The following is a 26245-nucleotide window of genomic DNA, read 5'->3' as shown; positions in this document are numbered from 1 at the left end:
CATATAGGCATCACATCTGAGACAAGTAGACCGATACTTTCTACATCTACTACTATTACTCCACACATCGACCGCTATCCAGCATGCATCTAGTGTATTAAGTTGATGACAAACGGAGTAATGCCTTAAGCAAGATGACATTATGTAGAGGGATAAATTCATGCAATAGATATAAACCCCATATTTTTACCCTTGATGGCAACAACACGATACGTGCCTTGCTACCCTTCTATCACTAGGTGAGGTCACCGCACGGTATGAACCGAAAACCAAGCACTTCTCCCATTGCAAGAACTGTAGATCAAGTTGGCCAAACGAAACCCACAACTCGAAGAGAATTACAAGGATACGAATGTTGGGATACGTAGCATAAATTCAAAAAATTTCCTGCGCATGTTCAGATCTTCCTATGGAGAGACCAGCAACGAGAGAGGGGTAAGAGCATCTTCGTACCTTTGAAGACCGCTAAGCGGAAGCGTTGCTAGAACGCGGTTGATGGAGTCGTACTCGCAGCGATTCCGATCTAGTGCCGAACAACGGCACCTCCGCGTTCAACACACGTGCAGCCCGGTGACGTCTCCCGCACCTTGATCCAGCAAGGAGGAGGGAGAGGTTGGGGAAGAAGACCAGCAACACGATGGCGTGGTGTTGGTGGAGAGACGAGGTCTCCCGGCAGGGCTTCGCCAAGCGCCGGCAGAGAGGAGGAGGAAGAAGTGCAGGGCTGCGCCGAGGGAGAGGGAAAACTGTGTCCCCCAAAGGCCAAAAGTGCCCACTATATATAGGGGAAGGGGAGAGGGGGTGCCACCCCTAGGGTTCCCACCCTAGGGGGTGCGGCAGCCCTCCCAGATGGGGGGTGTGGCGGCCAGATGGGGAGGAGGGGGTGGCGCACCCCTCTGGTGGGCCTAAGGCCCACCTAAGTTAGGGTCCCCCCCCACTTTTCCTTTCCCCTGCGCCATGGGCTGAGTGGGGAGGCGCACCAGCCCAACTAGGGGCTGGTTCCCACCCCCACTTAGCCCATCTTACCTCTTGGGGTCGCAGCCCCCCTTCGGTGGTCCCCCGGGACCACCTCCGGTGGTCCCGGTGGTCCCGGTACGTTACCGGTGATGCCCGAAACCATCCGTCCTATATATCAATATTTACCTCCGGACCATTCCGGAGCTCCTCGTGACGTCCGGGATCTCATCCGGGACTCCGAACAACTTTCGGTAATCTCGTATAACAATTCCCTATAACCCTAGCGTCATCGAACCTTAAGTGTGTAGACCCTACGGGTTCGGGAGACAGGCAGACATGACCGAGACACCTCTCTGGCCAATAACCATCAGCGGGGTCTGGATACCCATGGTGGCTCCCACTAGCTCCACGATGATCTCATCGGATGAACCACGACGTCAAGGATTCAATCAATCCCGTATACGATTCCCTTTGTCTGTCGGTATAGAACTTGCCCGAGATTCGATCGTCGGTATACCTATACCTTGTTCAATCTCGTTACCGGTAAGTCTCTTTACTCGTTCCGTAGCACGTCATCGTGTGACTAACTCCTTAGTCACATTGAGCTCATGATGATGTTCTACCGAGTGGGCCCAGAGATACCTCTCCGTCATACGGAGTGACAAATCCCGATCTCGATTCGTGCCAACCCAACAGACACTTTCGGAGGTACCCGTAGTGCACCTTTATAGTCACCCAGTTACGTTGTGACGTTTGATACACCCAAAGCACTCCTACGGTATCTGGGAGTTGCACAATCTCACGGTCGAAGGAAAAGATACTTGACATTAGAAAAGCATTAGCATACGAACAATACGATCTAGTGCTAGGCTTAGGATTGGGTCTTGTCCACCACATCATTCTCCCAATGATGTGATCCCGTTATCAATGACATCCAATGTCCATGATCAGGAAACCATGATCATATATTGACTAACGAGCTAGCCAACTAGAGGCTTGCTAGGGACATATTGTGATCTATTCATTCACACATGTATTACTGTTTCCTGTTAATACAATTATAGCACGAACGATAGACGATTATCATGAACAAGGAAATATGATAATAACCATTTTATTATTGCCTCTAGGGCATATTTCCAACAGTCTCCCACTTGCACTAGAGTCAATAATCTAGTTACATTGTGATGTATCGAACGCCCATAGCATTATGGTGCTGATCATGTTTTGCTCGTGGAAGAGGTTTAGTCAACGGGTCTGCAATATTCAGATCCGTGTGTACTTTACAAATATCTATCACTCCAGTTTGGACATGGTCCTGGATGGAGTTGTAGCGGCGCTTGATGTGCTTCGTCTTCCGGTGAAACCTGGGCTCTTTGGCTATGGCAATGGCTCCAGTGTTGTCACAGAAGAGTGTCATAGGACCCGATGCGCTTGGAACCACTCCAAGGTCGGTGATGAGCTCCTTCATCCAAATTCCTTCATGAGCCGCTTCTGAAGCAGCTATGTACTCCGCTTCACATGTAGATGCTGCCACGACTTCTTGCTTGCTGCTGCACCAGCTCACTGCCCCACCATTCAACACATATATGTATCCGGTTTGTGACTTAGAGTCATCCGGATCTGTGTCGAAGCTAGCATCGACGTAACCCTTTACGACGAGCTCTTCGTCACCTCCATAAACGAGAAACATTTCCTTAGTCCTTTTCAGGTACTTAAGGATATTCTTGACCGCTGTCCAGTGTTCCGCACCGGGATTACTTTGGTACCTCCCTACCAAGCTTATCGCAAGGTTTATATCAGGTCTGGTACACAGCATGGCATACATTAGAGAGCCCACGGCTGAAGCGTAGGGGACAGAACCCATCTTCTCTCTATCTGCTGCCGTGGTCGGCAACTGAGTCTTACTCAATCTCATACCTTGCAAAACTGGCAAGAACCCTTTCTTTGAGTTTTCCATATTGAACTTCTTCAGTATCTTGTCAAGGTATGTACTTTGCGAAAGACCTATGAGGCGTCTCGATCTATCTCTATAGATCTTGATGCCTAATATGTATGCAGCTTCTCCAAGGTCCTTCATTGAAAAACTCTTGTTCAAATAGGCCTTTATGCTCTCCAATATCTCTATATCATTCCCCATCAATAATATGTCATCCACATATAGTACGAGGAAAGCTACAGAGCTCCCACTCACTTTCTTGTACAGACAGGCTTCTCCGTAAACCTGTATGAACCCAAACGCCTTAATCACCTCATTAAAGCGAATGTTCTAACTCCGAGATGCTTGCACCAGCCCATAGATGGAGCGCTGGAGCTTGCATACTTTGTTAGCACCTTTAGGATCGACAAAACCTTCTGGTTGCATCATATACAACGCTTCCTTAATATTCCCGTTAAGGAACGCTGTTTTGACGTCCATTTGCCAAATTTCATAATCATAAAAGGTGGCAATTGCTAACATGATTCGGACTGATTTCAGCTTCGCTACGGGAGAGAAAGTCTCTTCGTAGTCAACTCCTTGAATTTGTCGAAAACCCTTTGCGACAAGTCGAGCTTTGTAAACGGTTACATTACCGTTTGCATCAGTCTTCTTCTTGAAGATCCATTTATTTTCTATGGCTCGCCGGTCATCGGGCAAGTCCACCAAAGTCCATACTTTGTTCTCATACATGGATCCTATCTCGGATTTCATGGCCTCAAGCCATTTGTTGGAATCCGGGCCCGCCATCGCTTCTTCATAGTTCGAAGGTTCACCGTTGTCTAACAACATGATTTCCATCACAGGGTTGCTGTACCACTCTGGTGCGGAGCGTACCCTTGTGGACCTTCGCGGTTCAGTGGTAAATTGATCCGAAGCTTCATGATCATCATCATTAACTTCCTCTTCAGTTGGTGTAGGCATCACAGGAACAACTTCTTGCGTTGCGCTACTTTCCTGTTCGAGAGGGGGTGTAATTACCTCATCAAGTTCTACCTTCCTCCCACTTACTTCTTTCGAGAGAAACTCTTTCTCTAGAAAGGATCCGTTCTTGGCAACAAAGGTTTTACCTTCGGATCTAAGATAGAAGGTATACCCAATAGTTTCCTTAGGGTATCCTATGAATACGCATTTCTCCGCTTTGAGTTCGAGCTTTTCTGGTTGAAGTTTCTTCACATAAGCATCGCAGCCCCAAACTTTAAGAAACGACAACTTAGGTTTCTTGCCAAACCACAGTTCATACGGTGTCGTCTCAACGGATTTAGACGGTGCCCTATTTAAAGTGAATGCTGCAGTTTCTAATGCGTATCCCCAAAATGATAGCGGTAAGTCGGTGAGAGACATCATAGATCGTACCATATCTAATAAAGTGCGATTACGACGTTCAGACACTCCGTTGCGCTGCGGTGTGCCAGGCGGCGTCAGTTGTGAAACGATTCCACACTTCCTTAGGTGTGTAACTCGTGACTCAAATATTCTCCTCCACGATCAGATCGTAGACATTTTATTTTTCTGTCACGTTGATTCTCAACCTCACTCTGAAATTCCTTGAACTTTTCAAACGTCTCAGATTTGTGCTTCATCAAGTAGATATACCCATACCTACTCAAATCATCGGTGAGAGTGAGAACATAACGATAACCACCGCGAGCTTCAACGTTCATTGGACCACACACATCAGTATGTATTATTTCCAATAAGTCGAAGGCTCTCTCCATTATTCCTGAGAATGGAGTCTTAGTCATCTTGCCCATGAGGCACGGTTCGCATGTGTCAAATGATTCAAAGTCAAGAGACTCTAGCAGTCCATCAGTATGGAGCTTCTTCATGCGCTTAACGCCGATATGACCAAGGCGGCAGTGCCACAAGTATGTGGGACTGTCATTATCAACTTTGCATCTTTTGGTACTCACACTATGAATATGTGTAACATCACGATCGAGATTCATCAAGAATAAACCATTCACCAGCGGAGCATGACCATAAAACATATCACTCATATAAATAGAACAACCATTATTCTCTGACTTAAATGAGGAGCCGTCTCGCATTAAGCAAGACCCTGATACAATGTTCATGCTTAAAGCTGGTACTAAATAACAATTATTAAGGTTTAAAACTAATCCCGACGGTAGATGTAGAGGTAGCGTGCCGACGGCGATCACATCGACCTTTGAACCATTCCCGACGCGCATCGTCACCTCGTCCTTGGCCAGTCTCCGCTTATTCCGCAGTTCCTGCTTTGAGTTGCAAATGTGAGCAACAGCACCGGTATCAAATACCCAGGAGCTACTACGAGCGCTGGTAAGGTACACATCAATAACATGTATATCATATATACTTTTAACGTTGCCGGCCTTCTTGTCCGCTAAGTATTTGGGGCAGTTCCGCTTCCAGTGACCTTTTCCCTTGCAGTAGAAGCACTCAGTCTCAGGCTTGGGTCCGTTCTTTTTCTTCTTCCCGGCATCTGGCTTACCGGGCGCGGCAACAGCTTTGCCGTCTTTCTTGAAGTTCTTCTTACCCCTGCCTTTCTTGAAACTAGTGGTCTTGTTGACCATCAACACTTGATGCTCCTTCTTGATTTCTACTTCTGCAGACTTGAGCATCGAGTACAACTCGGGAATGGTTTTCTCCATCCCTTGCATGTTGTAGTTAAGCACAAAGCCATTGTAGCTTGGTGGGAGAGACTGGAGGATTCTGTCAATGATAGCATCATCCGGAAGTTCGACTCCAAGTGAAGTCAGACGACCGTGTAACCCAGACATTTTGAGTATGTGCTCACTGACAGAACTGTTCTCCTCCATCTTACAGCTGAAGAACTTGTCGGAGACTTCATATCTCTCGACACGGGCATGAGCTTGAAAAACTAGCTTCAGCTCTTGCAACATCTCATATGCCCCGTGTTGCTCAAAACGTCTTTGGAGCCCCGTTTCTAAACTGTATAACAAGCCACACCTGACCAGAGAGTAGTCATCACTCCGCGCTTGCCAGACGTTTAGAACGTCCTGGGCTGCTGCGGGAGCGGGAGGGTCACCTAGCGGCGCATTAAGGACATAAGCCTTTTTAGCTGCTTCAAGGATGAGCTTCAGGTTGCGAACCCAGTCCGCATAGTTGCTACCATCATCTTTCAGCTTGTTTTTCTCTAGGAATGCGTTGAAGTTGAGGTTGACGTTGGACATCTACAATATTTATAAAGACAACTTTTAGACTAAGTTCATTACAATTAAGTTCATTTAATCAAATTAAGTATGAACTCCCACTTAAATCGACATCCCTCTAGTCATCTAAGTGTTACATGATCCATGTTGACTAACCCGTGTCCGATCATCACGTGAGACGGACTAGTCACCATGGTGAGCAACTTCATGCTGATCGTATTCAACCATACGACTCATGTTCGACCTTTCGGTCTCTTGTATTCGAGGTCATGTCTGTACATGCTAAGCTCGTCGAGTCAACCTAAGTGTTTCGCGTGTGTAAATCTGGCTTACACCCGTTGTATGCGAACGTTAGAATCTATCACACCCGATCATCACGTGGTGCTTCGAGACAACGAACCTTCGCAATGGTGCACACTTAGGGGAATACGTTCTCGAAATTTTAGGAGGGATCATCTTATTATGCTACCGTCGTTTTAAGCAACAAGATGTAAAACATGATAAACATCACAATGCAATCATATAGTGACATGATATGGCCATTATCATCTTTGCTCATTCGATCTCCATCTTCAGGCATCGCATGATCATCATCGTCACCGGCGTGACACCATGATCTCCATCATCATGATCTCCATCATCGTGTCTCCGTGAAGTCGTCACGCCAACTACTACTATCACTACTACTATGGCTAACCGTTAGCAATGAAGTAAAAGTAGCAAGCACAAGGCGTTGCATGTCATACAATAAATTAAGACAACTCCTATGGCTCCTGCCGGTTGTCATACTCATCGACATGCAAGTCGTGAAACCTATTACAATAACATGATCATCTCATACATCATACATGCAACATCACAACTTTGGCCATATCACATCACATGTCAAACCCTGCAAAAACAAGTTAGACGTCCTCTAATTGTTGTTGCAAGTTTTACGTGGCTGATTTGGGTTTCTAGCAAGAACGCCTTCTTACCTACGTGACAGCCACAACGATGATATGCCAAAGCTATTTACCCTTCATAAGGACCCTTTTCATCAAATCCAATCTGACTAGAGTAGGAGAGACAGACACCCGCTAGCCACCTTTATGCACGATGTGCATGTCTGTCGGTGGAACCAGTCTCACGTAAGCGTACGTGTAAGGTCGGTCCGGGCCGCTTCATCCCACAATACCGCCGGAAAAGAATAAGACTAGTAACGGCAAGCAAATTGACAAACCATCGCCCACAACTTTTGTGTTCTACTCGTGCATAGAATCTACGCATAGAAAACCTGGCTCGGATGCCACTGTTGGGATACGTAGCATAAATTCAAAAAATTTCCTACGCATGTTCAGATCTTCCTATGGAGAAACCAGAAAAGAGAGAGGGGTAAGAGCATATTCGTACCTTTGAAGACCGCTAAGCGGAAGCGTTGCTAGAACGCGGTTGATGGAGTCGTACTCGCAGCGATTCCGATCTAGTGCCGAACAACGGCACCTCCGCGTTCAACACACGTGCAGCCCGGTGACGTCTCCCGCACCTTGATCCAGCAAGGAGGAGGGAGAGGTTGGGGAAGAAGACCAGCAACATGACGGCGTGGTGTTGGTGGAGAGACGAGGTCTCCCGGCAGGGCTTCGCCAAGCGCCGGCAGAGAGGAGGAGGAAGAAGTGCAGGGCTGCGCCGAGGGAGAGGGAAAATTGTGTCCCCCAAAGGCCAAAAGTGCCCACTATATATAGGGGAAGGGGAGAGGGGGTGCCACCCCTAGGGTTCCCACCCTAGGGGGTGCGGCAGCCCTCGCAGATGGGGGGTGTGGCGGCCAGATGGGGAGGAGGGGGTGGCGCACCCCTCTGGTGGGCCTAAGGCCCACCTAAGTTAGGGTTCCCCCCCTCTTTTCCTTTCCCCTGCGCCATGGGCTGAGTGGGGAGGCGCACCAGCCCAACTAGGGGCTGGTTCCCACCCCCACTTAGCCCATCTTACCTCTTGGGGTCGCAGCCCCCCTTCGGTGGTCCCGGTGGTCCCGGTACGTTACCGGTGATGCCCGAAACACTTCCGGTGCCCGAAACCATCCGTCCTATATATCAATCTTTACCTTCGGACCATTCGGGAGCTCCTCGTGATGTCCGGGATCTCATCCGGGACTCCGAACAACTTTCGGTGATCTCGTATAACAATTCCCTATAACCCTAGCGTCATCGAACCTTAAGTGTGTAGACCCTACGGGTTCGGGAGACAGGCAGACATGACCGAGACACCTCTCTGGCCAATAACCATCAGCGGGGTCTGGATACCCATGGTGGCTCCCACTAGCTCCACGATGATCTCATCGGATGAACCACGACGTCAAGGATTCAATCAATCCCGTATACGATTCCCTTTGTCTGTCGGTATAGAACTTGCCCGAGATTCGATCGTCGGTATACCTATACCTTGTTCAATCTCGTTACCGGTAAGTCTCTTTACTCGTTCCGTAGCACGTCATCGTGTGACTATCTCCTTAGTCACATTGAGCTCATGATGATGTTCTACCGAGTGGGCCCAGAGATACCTCTCCGTCATACGGAGTGACAAATCCCGATCTCGATTCGTGCCAACCCAACAGACACTTTCGGAGGTACCTGTAGTGCACCTTTATAGTCACCCAGTTACGTTGTGACGTTTGATACACCCAAAGCACTCCTACGGTATCCGGGAGTTGCACAATCTCACGGTCGAAGGAAAAGATACTTGACATTAGAAAAGCATTAGCATACGAACAATACGATCTAGTGCTAGGCTTAGGATTGGGTCTTGTCCACCACATCATTCTCCCAATGATGTGATCCCGTTATCAATGACATCCAATGTCCATGATCAGGAAACCATGATCATCTATTGACTAACGAGCTAGCCAACTAGAGGCTTGCTAGGGACATATTGTGATCTATTCATTCACACATGTATTACTGTTTCCTGTTAATACAATTATAGCACGAACGATAGACGATTATCATGAACAAGGAAATATGATAATAACCATTTTATTATTGCCTCTAGGGCATATTTCCAACAACGAAATCATGCATATAAGAGATCAAAGGAGACTCAAATAAGATTCATAGGTAATCTGATCATAAATCCACAATTCATCGGATCTCGACAAACACATCGCAAAAGAAGATTACATCAGATAGATCTCCATGAAGATCATTGAGAACATTGTATTGAAGATCCAAGAGAGAGAAGAAGCCATCTAGCTACTAGCTATGGACCTGAAGGTCTATGGTGAACTACTCACGCATCATCGGAGAAGCAATGGTGTTGATGAAGAAGCCCTCCGTGTACGAATCCCCCCTCCGGCACGGCACCAGAACGTGCCCCAGATGGGATCTTGCGGAGACAGAAGCTTCCGGCGGCGGAAAAGTATTTTCGTGGCTCTCTTCCGTGGTTTCAGATTTTTAGGGAATTTATAGGCGGGAGAACTAGGGCACGGGAGCGACAGGGGGCCCACAAGCCTGCTAGGCCTGCCCCCCTAGGCCGGACCTAGGTGGCCTGTGACCTCCTCCGAGGTCCCGTGCCTTGGTTCTCAAGTCTCCTCCGTGTCTTCTGTTATGGAAAAAATCATTCCGCAGGTTTTATTCCGTTTGGACTCCGTATTCTCCTCTGAAAAAGGTCAAAAACACGGAAAAAACAGGAACTGGCACTTGGCACTTTGTTAATAGGTTAGTCCCAAAAAAGATATAAAATAGCATATTCAAGCATACAAAACATCCTAAGATGACAAGGTAATAGCATGGAACCATCAAAAATTATAGATACGTTGGAGACGTATCAAGCATCCCCAAGCTTAACTCCTGCTCGTCCTCGAGTAGGGAAGTGATAAAGACTGAATTTTTTATGTGGAATGCTACCTACCATATTTGTCCTTTGTAACTTCTTTCTTGTGGCATGAATGTTCTATTCCGTAAGATTCAAAACAATAGTTTTCTATTGACATGAAAACAATAATACTTCAAGCATATTAGCAAAGTAAACATGAACTTTCGAGATATCAAGGCCAAAGAAAGTTATCCCTACAAAATCATATAGTCTGGCTATGCTCCATCATCCCCACACAACGAATTTAAATCATGCACAACCCCGGTATTGGCCAAGTAATTGTTTTCGCACTCTTACTTTCTCAAAAAATTTCAACTCTCGCGCAATACATGAGCGTGAGCCATGGATATAGCACTATAGGTGGAATAGAGTGTGGTGGGGGTTGTGAGGCAAAAAGGAGGAGATGGTCACATGGACTTGGCGTATTAATGAGCTATGGAGGTGCCCATCAATAGATATCAATGTGAATGAGTAGGGATTACCATGCAACGGATGCACGAGAGCTATAAGTATGTGACAGCTCAAAAGAAGAACTAGTGGGTGTGCATCCAACTTGCTTGCTCACGAAGACCTAGGGCAATTTTGAGGAAGCCCATCATTGGAATATACAAGCCAAGTTATATAACGAAAATTCCCACTAGTATATGGAAGTTTCAAACCAAGAGACTCTCTATCATGAAGAACATGGTGCTATTTTGAAGCACAAGTGTGGAAAAAGATAGTAGCATTGTCCCATCTCTCTTTTTCTCTCATAATTTTTTTTGTTTGGGCTCTTTGGCCTCTTTTTTTCTCTTTTTTTTGGTGGGCATCTTTGGCCTCTTTTTTGTATTTCGTCACATGGGACAATGCTCTAATACTGATGATCATCACACTTTTATTTACTCACAACTCAATATTTAGAACAATGATGACTTTATAGGAAATGCCTCCGGCAGTGTACCGGGATGTGCAACGATCTAGATTAGCATATGATGTTGAAACATCTCGCTAGCTATCTTACGATCATGCAATGTTAATATCAAAGTGATGGCACATGTCATGAGACGGGACGGTGGGAGTTGCATGGCAATATATCTCGGAATGGCTATGAAAATGCCATAATAGGTAGGTATGGTGGCTGTTTTGAGGAAGGTACATGGTGGGTTTGTGCACCGGCGAAAATTGCACGGCACTAGAGAAGCTAGCAATGGTGGAAGGTGAAAGTGCATCTGCACCATGGACCCACATTAGTCATGAAGAACTCATATACTTATTGCGAAAGTTTTTATTAATAATCGAAACAAAGTGATAAACACATACTCCTAGGGGAAGTGTTGGTAGGTGTTAACCATCGAACGATCCTGACCGCCACACAAAGGATGGCAATCAATAAATGAATTATGCTCCGACTTCCTAACATAGCGGTTCACCATACGCGCATGCTACAGGAATCACTAACTTCAACACAAGTATTTCTAGATTCACGACACCCTACTAACATAACTCTAATATTACCAAATCCATGTCTCAAAACTACTTGAGAGGAATCAAACTTCTCTTTATAACTAATGCACAAGAATATGGAAGTTTTTATTATATCCTCTTTGGATGCCGATCATCTTTTGGACTACTTTCATAGCACAAGCCAATTACCAAGTTACTCAGAGAGAGCACTCTCAAAAAGATATAAGTGAAGATCGAGAGTTATTATTTCTACAAAATATGACACCGCCGTGCTCTAAAAATATCTAAGTGAAGCACTAGAGCAAAGTTATCTAGCTCAAAAGATATAAGTGAAGCACATGCAAGCTAAATTGCCTAACTCAAAAGATATAAGCGAAGCTGAAAGAGTATTCTAGCGAAATCACGATGAGTGCATGTCTCTCTCAAAAAGGTGTGCAGCAAGGATGATTGTGACACAATAAAAAGAAAATAATCCTATAATACACGACGCTCCAAGCAAAACACATATGATGTGGTGAATAAAAATATAGCTCCAAGTAACGTTACCGATGGATTGAAGACGAAAGAGGGGATGCCTTCTCGGGGCATCCCCAAGCTTAGGCTTTTTGGTGTCCTTGAATTTGGCTTGGTATGCCTTTGGCATCCCCAAGCTTGAGCTCTTTCCTTTCTTTATCCTATTGTCCATGAGAACATCACCCAAAACTTGAAAACTTCACAATACAAAACTTAAACAGAAACTCGTGATATCATTAACATAAGAAAACAAACTTCCAACTCTTTAGGTACTGTATCAAACCTGATTTCTATTTATATTGGTGTTAGATTACTGTATTCTCACTTTTCCATGGCTAGTACCCCCCGATACTATCCATAGTTTCATCAAAATAAGCAATCAACACAACAAAAACAGAATTTGTCAAAAACAGACCAGTCTGTCGCAATATGTATACTTCGTATACTTCTGGTATCTCACAAATTCTGAAAAATTATGACAGTTTGGGAAATTGACATATCAACCAGAAGCAAAAAGAATCAACTCAAAATCTCTTTGTGTATAAAAATGAAAAATAATTTCGTGAGCGAAAAGTTTCTGTCTTTTTCAGCACGATCAAACAACCATCACCACAATAGTCATAAAGGTTTTACTTGGCACAAACACAAAAAGAAACAAAAAAACACAATCATAAAAGAATTATTATGGTGTGGACACAACAAAACAGAAAGCAAAAAGCAAAGATAAATTCATTGGGTTGCCTCCCAACAAGCGCTATTGTTTAACGCCTTAGCTAGGCATTGATAATTCAAGGATGCTCACAGAAAAGATAGCAATCGGACACGAAGAGAGCATCACGAAACATGTGACAAACATATCTAAGTCTAACATACTTCCTATGCATAGGCATTTTATAGGAAAACAAATTGTCAAGACAACCAATAGTTACCATATGCAAGGAAGAAGAAAGAGACAATAACAATCTCAACATAACGAGAGGTGATTTAGTGATATGAAAGTTTCTACCACAATATTTTCCTCTCTCATAATAATTACATGTGGGATCATAATCAAATTCAACAATATAGCTATCACATAGGATATTCTTTTCATGATCCACATGCATGCAAAGTTGTCGCTCTTCAAAAATAGTGGGATTATCATCAACTAAAGTCATGACTTCTCCAAACCCACTTTCAATATTATTGCAAATATCATATTAATCATGAGGCTTAAACAAATTTTCAAGATCATAAGAAAAATTATTACCCCAATCATGATCATTGCAACAAGTAGTGGACATAGCAAAACTAGCATCCCCAAGTGTCGGGGATATACCCCGCAGTGTAACCCGGCTTGGAGTATGACCCGCCAAGGACTTGGCGACTCACCGACGACTCATCGGTGACCTGGCGGGCGACTCATACTTGTCCCCACAGGCGACTTAGATAAATGACGAAGGCCCAAGGCCCGGCGTACACCCTGGCAGAAGGCGGGTCATAGAGAGGCCAGGAGGGCCGGCTCACAAGAGAAGGCCCAAGAAGAGGAGAGACTCCCTCATAAAGGAAACAAGACCCGGATTAGGATTCAAGAGAGACTAGTCCTATTCCTACTCCTAGTAGGACTCTACATGTAAACCTACCCTTCCACCTATATAAGGAGGGGTAAGGCACCCCAAGAGGGACAAGATACACAACTTAGGTGTAGACAAGACAAATCATGAGATAGACAGATTAGACACCCACGAGATTAGAGGAGGCGAGTCTGCACCCTTGTAATCGAGATCATCATCTTTATCAATGCAACACAAGCATGATGTAGGCTTTTACCTCCATCGGAGGGGCCGAACCTGGGTAAACTCGCGTCTCTCGATTCCGACCAACTCCTTCAAGCCGCCACATGGTTGCGATGGCCTCACACCTAAGTTCTCTCACGAGAACATCTGCCGTGACAACTCCCACGATAGTTGGCGCCCACCATGGGGCAGATCGCACGATGGAGTTGTGTTTTCGGAGGGAATTATTTAGGAATCAAGATGCTCGTAAGTTATTGGATTTTACATACGAGCAGTCGAAGCAACGTACAACGATTTGAGACAAGAGTTAGGGTTCGATGTTCGATACGCCGCCGCCAACGCGAGCTAGCTAATGGGCGATTTGAAGCCAGATCGAAACGCAAAGAGCGACGGGTTTTCCATCACATGTATCGCCAGGCCCAAAATTGAGCGGGATTAAGCTATTGTACCAACCCGTACAAGTTGTTCCAAAGCTGCAGACCTAGAGAACCAATTGATCGCTAGCAAGAAGGAAAAGAGAAAAAGATGAAGGTGGACGCACAAATAGATTCATCTAACCAGCCATGACCCGGAATCGGACTAGCACTCGAGCCGGACCCGTCGTTGCCGGCCTCGACCAGCAGGAGGCACACCTAGCCCTGCTCACCCAGCGCCTTGCCCGCACCGCGCAAGGATACAAAACTCCAAAGAGAGAGAGAAGAGAAGACCATGAATCCAACGATTGAGAAAATAGATCGACCACGGGCCAAGCCGATCTCGGCCAGAACGCGGACTCGGTCTCTGCCTCCGCTGGTCCCCGTTGTCTCCACTCACCCGCGCCGACCGTCACCTCGCCTTCGGCCTCGAGCCGCCCACGTGCGCTGCTCGGCAACCTCCCCGGGTCGAGCCGCAGCTCGTGCCCCGCCGTCTCCATTCAACAGCGTCGGCCGTTGCCTTGCCCCCTCACCAAGCTACCCCGATTCCACCTCTGCCTCCATGACCACGCTGCCGACCTCCTTGCACTGCTACACCGTCGCTCCTCCGTGCCCGCAGGAGCCGGCCTTCTCGTGCCGTCGCGCCAGCTCGCGGTGCTGCACCTCGATCGCGCCACGCCTACATGCCGTCTGCGTCGCGCGCCGCACCTGCCGTGCATCGCCTCAAACTGCCTCCCATCGAGCCACCGCTGACTCGCCTTCGCTTTGAGCCGCCTCGGGTCATGCTATCTGCCGCGCGTCGCCTTAAGCTGCCTCTGATCGATCCGTTGTCCGTTTCCGCCATGGGTCGCTTCGCCTTGACCCGGCCCCTGCTTCACCCACTGCGCCATGGCCGTCTCTAGCTCACCTCGTCTACGCCGTGGCCTTGCCTGAAACGCCTCCGTCGCCAGGGAATCGCCCATCGCACCTACAGCTCCTGCGACCACTAGGCGCCACGAGCGACCATGACCCCGGGTTCAAGACTGAATGGTCGCTGCTTTTTCTTGCAAAGGATAAAGATTCTGTTGATCAAGGATGTGAAGAGGGACGAGATTGGGTTCATCACCAAGACTCTCAACTGCCTGCCAATTGCCAACATTCAGCGTTTCCATGAGGATAAAGTTGGGTATGCTGATGTTGTTGAAAAAGTGTCTGCCGGAGATGGCAAGATTGTCAAGATTGCTGGCATCAGGGACACGGGGAGGACTGCAACTATGCTTTCCCGTGGATCCAACCAGTGGGTTATTGATGAAGCTGGTCGCGGTCTTCATGATGCGCTTTGAATCATCAGGGATTTACCATGACGATGGCGCGTTGGATGAAGATGGTTTTCTTATTACACTTTACTTCAGTTAAGACTACAAAGAAAAGCCAAGAGCTATTTGAATTTAGAGTGCCGTCAAGCATCTTTGGAAGTCAACCGGCCCGATGCTCTCCATATGGTTTTGTGAAAGAGTGGAGTCACGAGAAGCCAATTGGTACTAGCTGACGTGCACATTCAGTATATGCATGGACGCCAAATGACCATCAAATTAATTTACCAATGGAAGTGGTCGCGATCGGTTTTCATCCCTGCAAAGTATACATACATCAGCTATGTTCTTCGACAAGCCAGTCGCAATCATCATCGAACAATTTATCGCCAGGTGATATTTGTCCACTCTATTTTCAATATATACATTGATTCATCCAAGAACAGTTACTCGCTTTTGTACTCTTTTTACATAGAGCAATTACTTAAAACAAAAATGACGATATACCACGGACACGTCATTCTACACCAGCTTTCGTTCGTATCATGATGCTTAGCGGACGAGCGTAAGCCACCACCCCGCAACCCGGTTTATATCAAATATATCAAACATCAACCCGACGCAGTTGACTCACTATCCATGGAGGTTTACAATGACACGGTCAACTCTCATGTTCGTACAAACAAAGGCGGCTTACAATGACGCGACGGCCAATTCTCGCGTCCGCGCGATCAAGGCGACTTACAATGACGCGCCCAAATCTCACGTCCGCACTACTAAAGACAGCTTACAAAGACGCGACCAACTCTCACGTCCTCGCAACCAAGATGGCTTACAACGCCACGACCGATTCTCGGGTCCATACCAAATTGCCAACAAACTCTCGCATTCAACTCGACCCACCGGTGCACTGCTTGCTTATACGAGCCGCCCGACAGGCGCGAGCAAGACGCCGCCCTCGCGGTCCAAATGACATCAACATATCGGTGCAGTGCTCGCTTGTACGAGCCGCCCAACAGATGGATGCAAGACGCCATCCTCGCGGTCCGGACGACATCATCAAAAAAAGGACCAGCTCCTATTCGCGCCGGGTTGCTCAATGGATAGACGCATTGGTCAATACTATCTACTTCAACATGTCAAGAGTAACACGAGACATGAAGGATCCATCCCCGATGAAGCTATAATTTGAGCCAGCCATCATTGAGCCAACAATTCAAAGCAAGCAACAAAGAAAAAGGAAAGTGGTCTTGGACGAACCACGAGAGCCGGACCACCCGAGAATTGAGCATGGGTCAAAAATCCATCGTTAACTGTCATATCTTATGCCGGTTTGTGCCACAATCAAGTATGAAGAATCTCAAGCCGCCTCCTTGAGTCGACTTAAGACTCGAGGGCTACATGGACATCGCTCGGCAGACTCAACTGGGATGAATAATTCAAGAACCCCGGGTTGTTACAGGAAAATTAAACCGGTCTTGGGGGCTGCTGCTTCATTGACGAGAAGATTTAAGAATCGCCAAGAAGACAAGTCGCCATGATGCGACCGCCCAAACATGGGTGCCCGGCCTTATTGGCGGATGATTCATAAAGTCGTCCAAGCATGGACGCTATCAGTATCAAAGAGCATAAGTCGCCATGCTGCACTTATTTCAAACTAGATAATGGTAAGCCAAAGAGGACCAAAGTTGCCACGTTGCACGGTTCAAACATGGGTGCCTTATATGATGCTAAGAATTAAACCGGCTTACTTGGGGGCTGCTAGCTCCCAAGTCGTTTTGCAGTAAGAGCGTATACGCTTCTGCAATCCTATGTCTGGTTTTTTCCCTAATCATAGGTCACTTGGGGGCTTCCTCTCACTGAGATCAGCCTGAATACCCTCTTGGCTAGCGAAAAATTAACGCATTACAAATGGTTATACTGGACTGTGTGTTGGACAAATCGCCCCGTGGTCCCATGTACTCTTGGCGAGTTATTCCGTTTCTGGACCCTAAACTTGCCTTGGTTAAAATATGAAAGGTACCGGCAAGAGCTAACACATGGAAAATAGACAAACCATTGGTTCACTGAACCTGCTTCACTGAAGCTTGACTCGAGCCTGATCAGCCGGTCTAAACACAACTAAGGCAGCTACAATAGCCTCTTGGTGTAGCACTAGAGCCGTATGAGCTCGTCCTACCCGTCGTGACTCACTGAGCCGGCTTATTTAAAATAGCTTGATGCCATACTTATCATATCATATACATGCATCATATTGCATTGCATCATGCATCATACATCATACATACATATCATGCCAGTTTTCAAACCGGGTCAAAGCATAAATTCTTGCAGATGCAAATTAATCTTTGAATAGCCAATTTGGTTGGATTTTCATCATGGTTTATCATAACCAGTGTTAAATGATTGGGGGTTTTTAAGCTAGCTCGGAAGAATTGACTATTGTCGAAGAGGTGCCCTATCACATATAATGCCGAGTCATCTAATTGACCGGCCCTTGGATTTCTTCAACTTGTGCTCTGTAGTAAACTACAACACTTATGGATTTCTCAAACATATGGATTTCTCAAGGATATATTTTTCGGGTTACATTGCAACCACGGTAAAGGATTTCTTTTATCACAAAGGCATCATCAGCTCACAGAGTGGATATGATTTTATTTTACAATGGAAGGAATAGTCCCAAGTCGTTGCATGCACACAACCTGACACTTGGGGGCTACATTATTCAAATCAAGATTACATCAAATTATGAAAGTCCCATGTCCCTGCAAGCATGCACCATGAAACTTGGGGGCTAATGCAATCCGCTTTTCAAATCATCACATCATCAACAGACCCGGCTACCTCAAGGAGATAAGCCGGCCCTGGGGGCTACAGGTCGCTCTTTATTTCAAATATGGATTCAAGGAAGAACCGACTCATCATTTTTATAATGACCCGGCCCTTGGGGGCTACACATTGCTGCTCAAGGAGAAGAACGTGGAAGTCCCGAGTCGCCGCAAGCAATCGACCCGTCACTTGGGGGCTACACTATTCAGATCATAATTTCTAAAGTCCGAGGTTGCTGCACGCAAGACAACCCGGCCCTTGGGGACTACATCACTAAGTTGTTTCATAGATCATGAGGTTCAAATTGGAGACCCGGTCCATCACACACTGATGACCCGGCCCTTGGGGGCTACAGGTAATATGGATATATCAAAAAATTGAAGAGCACATTTCATTTTGTCATGGAGGTGAAGTATTGGGAGACCGGTTCAACATATTTTTATCTAGTTGAAGCATTGAAAGACCGGCTCAACATCACACGGACTTGTCAATTGGAGTTCAGTTGTTTGACGGGGCACTACTAATAATCATGACCCGCCATTAGCAATCATGACCCGCCATTGTCAATCATAACCCGCCGAAGCAGGAGAAGTTGGTTCAACATTGTGTGGATTTCTTATTCCCCAAATTTTCATCAAGCCAAAGCATTGGAGGCCGACTCAACGGCATATGTATTTTATTGCAAAGGACACGTACCAACAAGATGATTGTGAAGACGGCTCGTTATTATGAAGAAGAAACCTGGATTTTTCAAGGAGCCACTTCGGTTAATCAAGCCGGCCACAGGAGCAAGCCGGTCCCTTAACTTATTTATTATTCTTATTTCAGGAGCTTACCATGAATAAATTCAAGCTAACCTGGGGGCTAATGTCGGGGATATACCCCGCAGTGTAACCCGGCTTGGAGTATGACCCGCCAAGGACTTGGCGACTCACCGACGACTCATCAGTGACCTATCGGGCGACTCATACTTGTCCCCACAGGCGACTTAGATAAATGACGAAGGCCCAAGGCCCGACGTACACCCTGGCAGAAGGCGTCTCATAGAGAGGCCAGGAGGGCCGGCTCACAAGAGAAGGCCCAAGAAGAGGAGAGACTCCCTCACAAAGGAAACAAGACCCGGATTTGGATTCAAGAGAGACTAGTCCTATTCCTACTCCTAGTAGGACTCTACATGTAAACCTACCCCTTCCACCTATATAAGGAGGGGTAAGGCGCCCCAAGAGGGACAAGATACACAACTTAGGTGTAGACAAGACAAATCATGAGATAGACAGATTAGTCACCCACGAGATTAGAGGTGGCGAGTCTGCACCCTTGTAATCGAGATCATCATCTTCATCAACGCAACACAAGCAGGACGTAGGCTTTTACCTCCATCCGAGGGGCCGAACCTGGGTAAACTCGCGTCTCTCGATTCCGACCAACCCCTTCAAGCCGCCACATGGTTGCGATGGCCTCACACCTAAGTTCTCTCACGAGAACATCTGCCGTGACAACTCCCACGACACCAAGCTTAGGGTTTTGCATATTTTTAGCATGATTGACACTAATAGGATTTATAGTGAAACCATTGCAATCATGCTTTTCATTCAAGGATCCCTCGTGAATCACTTCATAAATTTCTTCATCACGATTTTTCAGATTCACGCATCTCAAGAAAAACTCCATAGAGAAAGTCAAGTGCACTCAACTCACTAGCAATTGGTTCAACATAATTGGATCTCTTAAAGAGATTAGCAAGTGGATGAGGATCCATATCAATAGATTTTCAGCAAGCGAAGATGCAAGCATAATGAAGGCACAAAGAACACAAGCAAAGGAAAGGCAAACGAAAAAGGCAAATATTTTTGTAATTTTTGTTTTTCAGAAGTGGGGGAGAGGAAAACGGGAGGCAAAAAAGTAAATGCAAGAGATGAGTTTGCGACAGTTACTTGGATAAGCTTCACTTAGAACAGTCCCCCGCAACGGCGTTCTAAGTTATTTCATGGCTATTCAATGACTTGATGCTCCCCCGCAACGGCGCCAGAAATTGGCACGTTGACGGGAGACTATTCTTGACTTGATCCTCCTCCCCGGCAACGGCGCCAGAAATTCTTCTTGCTACCTCTTGAGCTTGCGTTGGTTTTTCCCTTGAAGAGGAAAGGGTGATGCAGCACAGTAGCAGTAAGTATTTCCCTCAGTTTGAGAACCAAGGTATCAATCCAGTAGGAGTATCAAGCCAAGTCTCCAAAGTACCTGCGCAAAAACAACAAACTTGCACCCAACGCTACAAAGGGGTTGTCAATCCCTTCATGGTTAACTGCAAGGTGAGATCTGAAGGCGGAAAGTGCAACAAAGTAAAAGTGTAAGGCTGAAAATATGATGTGAATTAGACCCGGGGGCCATAGTGTTCACTAGAGGCTTCTCTCATGATAGCAAATATTACGGTGGGTGAACGAATTACTGTCGATCAATTGATAGAACCGTGCAAAGTCATGACAATATCTAAGGCAATGATCACACATATAGGCATCATGTCCGAGACAAGTAGACCAATACTTTCTGCATCTACTACTATTACTCCACACATCGACCGCTATCCAGCATGCATCTAGTGTATTAAGTTCATGACAAACAGAGTAACGCCTTAAGCAAGATGACATTATGTAGAGGGATAAATTTATGCAATAGATATAAACCCCATCATTTTACCCTTGATGGCAACAACACGATACGTGCCTCGCTACCCCTTCTGTCACTGGGTGAGGTCACCGCACGGTATGAATCAAAAACCAAGCACTTCTCCCATTGCAAGAACTGTAGATCAAGTTGGCCAAACAAAACCCACAACTCGAAGAGAATTACAAGGATACGAAATTATGCATATAAGAGATCAAAGGAGAGTCAAATAAGATTCATAGGTAATCTGATCATAAATCCACAATTCATCGGATCTCGACAAACACACCGCAAAAGAAGATTACATCGGATAGATCTCCATGAAGATCATGGAGAACTTTGTATTGAAGATCCAAGAGAGCGAAGAAGCCATCTAGCTACTAGCTATGGACCCGAAGGTCTATGGTGAACTACTCACGCATCATCGGAGAGGCAATGGTGTTGATGAAGAAGCCCTCCGTGTCCGAATCCCCCCTCCGGCAGGGCACCAGAACGTGCCCCAGATGGGATCTTGCAGAGACAGAAGATTGCAGCGGCGGAAAAGTATTTTCGTGGCTCTCTCCTATGGTTTTGGATTTTTCGGGGATTTTTAGGCGGAAGAAGTAGGGCAGAGTTGCCACAGGGGGCCCACAAGCCTGCTAGGCGCGCCCCCAGGCCGCGGCTAGGGGGCTTGTGGCCTACCCTGGTGCCCTTTCCCTTGGTTCTCAAGCTCCCTGCATATCTTGTGTTCCAGAAAAAAATCTTTTCGGAGGTTTTATTCCGTTTGGACTCCGTTTAATATTCTCCTGTGAAAAGGGTCAAAAACACGGAGAAAACAGGAACTAACACTTGGCACTGAGTTAATAAGTTTGTCCCAAAAAAGATATAAAAGGCATACAAAACATCCAAAGTTTGACAAGATAATAGCATGGAACAATCAAAAATTTAGATACGTTGGAGACGTATCACCCCTCTCCCGGTGAACTTTCGGAACCCATTTGTCACTCCTGGTACATTCCCGGTAATGCCCGAAAACCTTCCGGTAACCTAATGAAGTCATCCTATATATCAATCTTCATCTGCGGACCATTCCGGCAACTCTCGTGACGTCCGTGATCTCATACGGGACTCCGAACAACATTCGGTAACCACACATATAACTCAGCTATACTAAAACATCGCCGAACCTTAAGTGTGCAGACCCTGCGGGTTCGAGAACTATGTAGACATGCCCCGAGGCACTCCTCGGTCAATATCCAATAGCGGGACCTGGATGCCCATATTGGATCCTACATATTCTCCGAAGATCTTATCGGTTGAACCTCAGTGTCAAGGATTCATATAATCCCGTATGTCATTCCCTTTGTCCTTCGGTATGTTACTTGCCCGAGATTCGATCGTCGGTATCCGCATACCTATTTCAATCTCGTTACCGGCAAGTCTCTTTACTCGTTCCGTAATACAACATCCCATGACTTACACTTAGTCACATTGCATGCAAGGCTTGTGTGTGATGTTGTATTACCGAGTGGGCCCCGGGATACCTCTCCGTCACACGGAGTGACAAATCCCAGTCTTGATCCATACTAACTCAACGGACACCTTTGGATGTACCTGTAGAACACCTTTATAGTCACCTAGTTACGTTGTGACGTTTGATGCACACAAGGTATTCCTCCAGTGCCAGTGAGTTATATAATCTCATGGTCATATGAACAAATACTTGACACGCAGAAAACTATAGCAATAAAACGACACGATCAATATGCTATGTTCATAGTTTGGGTCTAGTCCATCACATGATTCTCCTAATGATGTGATCCAGTTATCAAGCAATAACACTTTGCACATAGTTAGAAAACCTTGACTATCCTTGATCAACTGGCTAGCCAACTAGAGGCTTGCTAGGGACATTGTTTTGTCTATGTATCCACACATTTATCTATGTTTTCATTCAATACAATTATAGCATAGATAATAAGCGATTATATTTAAACAGGAAATATAATAATAACTATTTATCATTGCCTCTAGGGCATATTTCCAACAACAAGTGTTGTCACTTGATAGAGATCACATCATTAGGGGAATGATGTCATGGACAAGACCCAAACTATAAACGTAGAATATGATCGTGTCAGTTTATTGCTACTGTTTTCTACATGTCAATGTATCTCTTCCTATGACCATGAGAACATGCAATGCTACCTCTTGAGCTTGCGTTGGTTTTTCCCTTGAAGAGGAAAGGGTGATGCAGCACAGTAGCAGTAAGTATTTTCCTCAGTTTTGAGAACCAAGGTGTCAATCCAGTAGGAGTATCAAGCCAAGTTTCCAAAGTACCTGCGCAAAAATAGCAAACTTGCACCCAATGCTACAAAGGGGTTGTCAATCCCTTCACGATTGATTGCAAGGTGAGATGTGAAGGCGGAAAGTGCAACAAAGTAAAAGTGTAAGGCAGAAACTATGATGTGAAGTAGACCCGGGGGGCATAGTGTTCACTAGAGGTTTCTCTCAAAATAGCAAATATTACGGTGGGTGAACAAATTACTGTCGAACAATTGATAGAACCGCGCAAAGTCATGACAATATCTAAGGCAATGATCATACATATAGGCATCACGTCTGAGACAAGTAGACCGATACTTTCTGCTTCTACTACTATTACTCCACACAGCGACCGCTATCCAGCATGCATCTAGTGTATTGAGTTCATGACGAACAGAGTAACGCCTTAAGAAAGATGACATGATGTAGAGGGATAAATTCATGCAATAGATACAAACCCCATCTTTTTACCCTTGATGGCAACAACAAGATGCGTGCCTCGCTGCCCCTTCTGTCACTCGGAGAGGTCACCGCACGGTATGAACCCAAAACCAAGCACTTCTCCCATTGCAAGAATCATAGATCAAGTTGGCCAAACAAAACCCACAACTCGAAGAGAATTACAAGGATATGAAATCATGCATATAAGAGATCAGAAGAAACTCAAATTAGATTCATAGATAATCTGATCATAAATCCACAATTCATCGGATCTCGACAAACACACCGCAAAAGAAGATTACATCGGATAGTTCTCCATGAAGATCATGGAGAACTTTGTATTGAAGATCCAAGAGAGAGAAGAACCATCTAGCTACTAGCTATGGACCCGAAGGTCTATGGTGAACTACTCACGCATCATCGGAGAGGTCATGGTGTTGATGAAGAAGCCCTCCGTATCCGAATCCCCACTCCGGCAGGGCACCAGAATGTGCCCCAGATGGGATCTTATGGAGGCAGAAGCTTGCGGCGGCGGAAAAGTATTTTTGTGCATCTCTCGCGTAGTTTTGGATTTTTCGAGAATTTATAGGCGGAAGAGGTAGGGCAGACGAGCCATGGGGGGCCCACAAGCCTGCTAGGCGCGGCCCCCCGGCTGCGCCTAGGGGGCTTGTGGCCTCCCCTGGTGGCCTCTGCCTTGGTTCTCACTCCCCCTGCATATCTTCTGTTCCGGAAAAAATCTTTTCGGAGGTTTTATTCCGTTTAGACTCCGTTTAATATTCTCGTCTAAAAAGGGTCAAAAACACAAAAAAATAGGAACTAGCACTTGGCACTGAGTTAATTAGTTAATCCCAAAAAGATATAAAAGGAATACAAAACATCCAAAGTTTGACAAGATAATAGCATGGAACTATCAAAAATTATAGATACGTTGGAGACGTATCAAGCATGCCCAAGCTTAACTCCTGCTCGTCCTCGAGTAGGGAAGTGATAAAGAATGAATTTTTTATGGGGAATGCTACCTAGCATATGTGTCCTTTGTAACTTCTTTCATGTGACATGAATGTTCAGATCCGTAAGATTCAAAACAATAGTTTTCTATTGACATGAAAACAATAATACTTCAAGCAAACTAGCAAGGTAATCATGAACTTTCAAAATATCAAGGCCAAAGAAAATTAGCCCTACAAAATCATATAGTCTGGCTATGCTCCATCATCCCCACACAACTAATTTAAATCATGCACAACCCCGGTATTGGCCAAGTAATTGTTTTCGCACTCTTACTTTCTCAAACTTTTTTCAACTCTCACGCAATACATGAGCGTGAGCCATGGATATAGCACTATAGGTGGAATAGAGTGTGGTGGAGGTTTTGAGACAAAAAGGAGGAGAATGTCACATTGACTCGGCGTATCAAAGGGCTATGGAGATGCCCATCAATAGATATCAATGTGAAAGAGGAGGGATTACCATGCAATGGATGCACTTAGAGCTATAAGTATGTGAAAGCTCAAAAGGAGAACTAATGGGTGTGCATCCAACTTGCTTGCTCACGAAGACCTAGGGCAGTTTTGAGGAAGCCCATCATTGGAATGTACAAGCCAAGTTATATAATGAAGATTCCCACTAGCATGTGGTGGTGACAAAACAAGAGGCTCTCAATCATGAAGAACATGGTGCTATTATGAAGCACACGTGTGGAAAAGATAGTAGCATTGTCCCTTCTCTCTTTTTTATTATTATTTTGTTTGGGCACTTTGGCCTCTTTCCATATCTCTCTTTTTTCCCTTTTTTTGTGGGCAGCTTTGGCCTCTCTTTTTTATTTCCTCACATGGGACAATAATAATGATGATCATCACACTTTAATTTACCCACACCTCAAAGCTTTAGAACGATGATGACTCTTATAGGAAATGCCTCTGGCAATGTATCGGGATGTGCAACGATCTAGCTTGGCGTATGACGTTGAAAACATCTCGTTAGCTATCTTACGATCATGCAAAGGCAATATGTAAGTGACGGAACATGTCATGAGACGGAACGGTGGGAGTTGCATGGCAATATATCTCGGAATGGCTATGAAAATGCCATAGTAGGTAGGTATGGTGGCTGTTTTGAGGAAGACATATGGTGGGTTTGTGCACCGGCGAAAGTTGCGCGGCACTAGAGAGGCTAGCAATGGTGGAAGGTGAAAGTGCATCTATACCATGGACTCACATTAGTCATGAAGAACTCACATACTTATTGCAGCACTGGAGGGAGGGGCTGAACACATCAATTCCCACGCCCCGGTGGCAGCCCTACCTCTCCCATTACTCCGTTTTCTCCTCAGAACGGTTACGGCAGCGCTTGGCGAAGCCCTGCTGGCACTGCTCCACCATGTCGTCATGCTGGTTGAGATCTCATCTACTTCCCCTTCCTATCTTGCTGGATCAAGAAGGAGGAGACGTCATCGAGCCGTACATGTGTTGAATGCGGAGGTGTCGTCCGTTCGGCACTAGATCAGAAGGATCGTGATGAGATCGCGGGATGGATCTTGATGAGATCGCGGGACGGGCTGCGATTTGGATCCCGAAGATGTTCCACTACATCAACCGCGTTATATACGCTTCCGCTTAGCGATCTACAAGGGTATGTAGAT

The sequence above is a fragment of the Hordeum vulgare genome, chromosome 5H (genome assembly GCF_904849725.1).
Source record: "Hordeum vulgare subsp. vulgare chromosome 5H, MorexV3_pseudomolecules_assembly, whole genome shotgun sequence".
Classification (NCBI taxonomy): domain Eukaryota; kingdom Viridiplantae; phylum Streptophyta; class Magnoliopsida; order Poales; family Poaceae; genus Hordeum; species Hordeum vulgare.
This window is presented reverse-complemented; position numbering follows the sequence as displayed.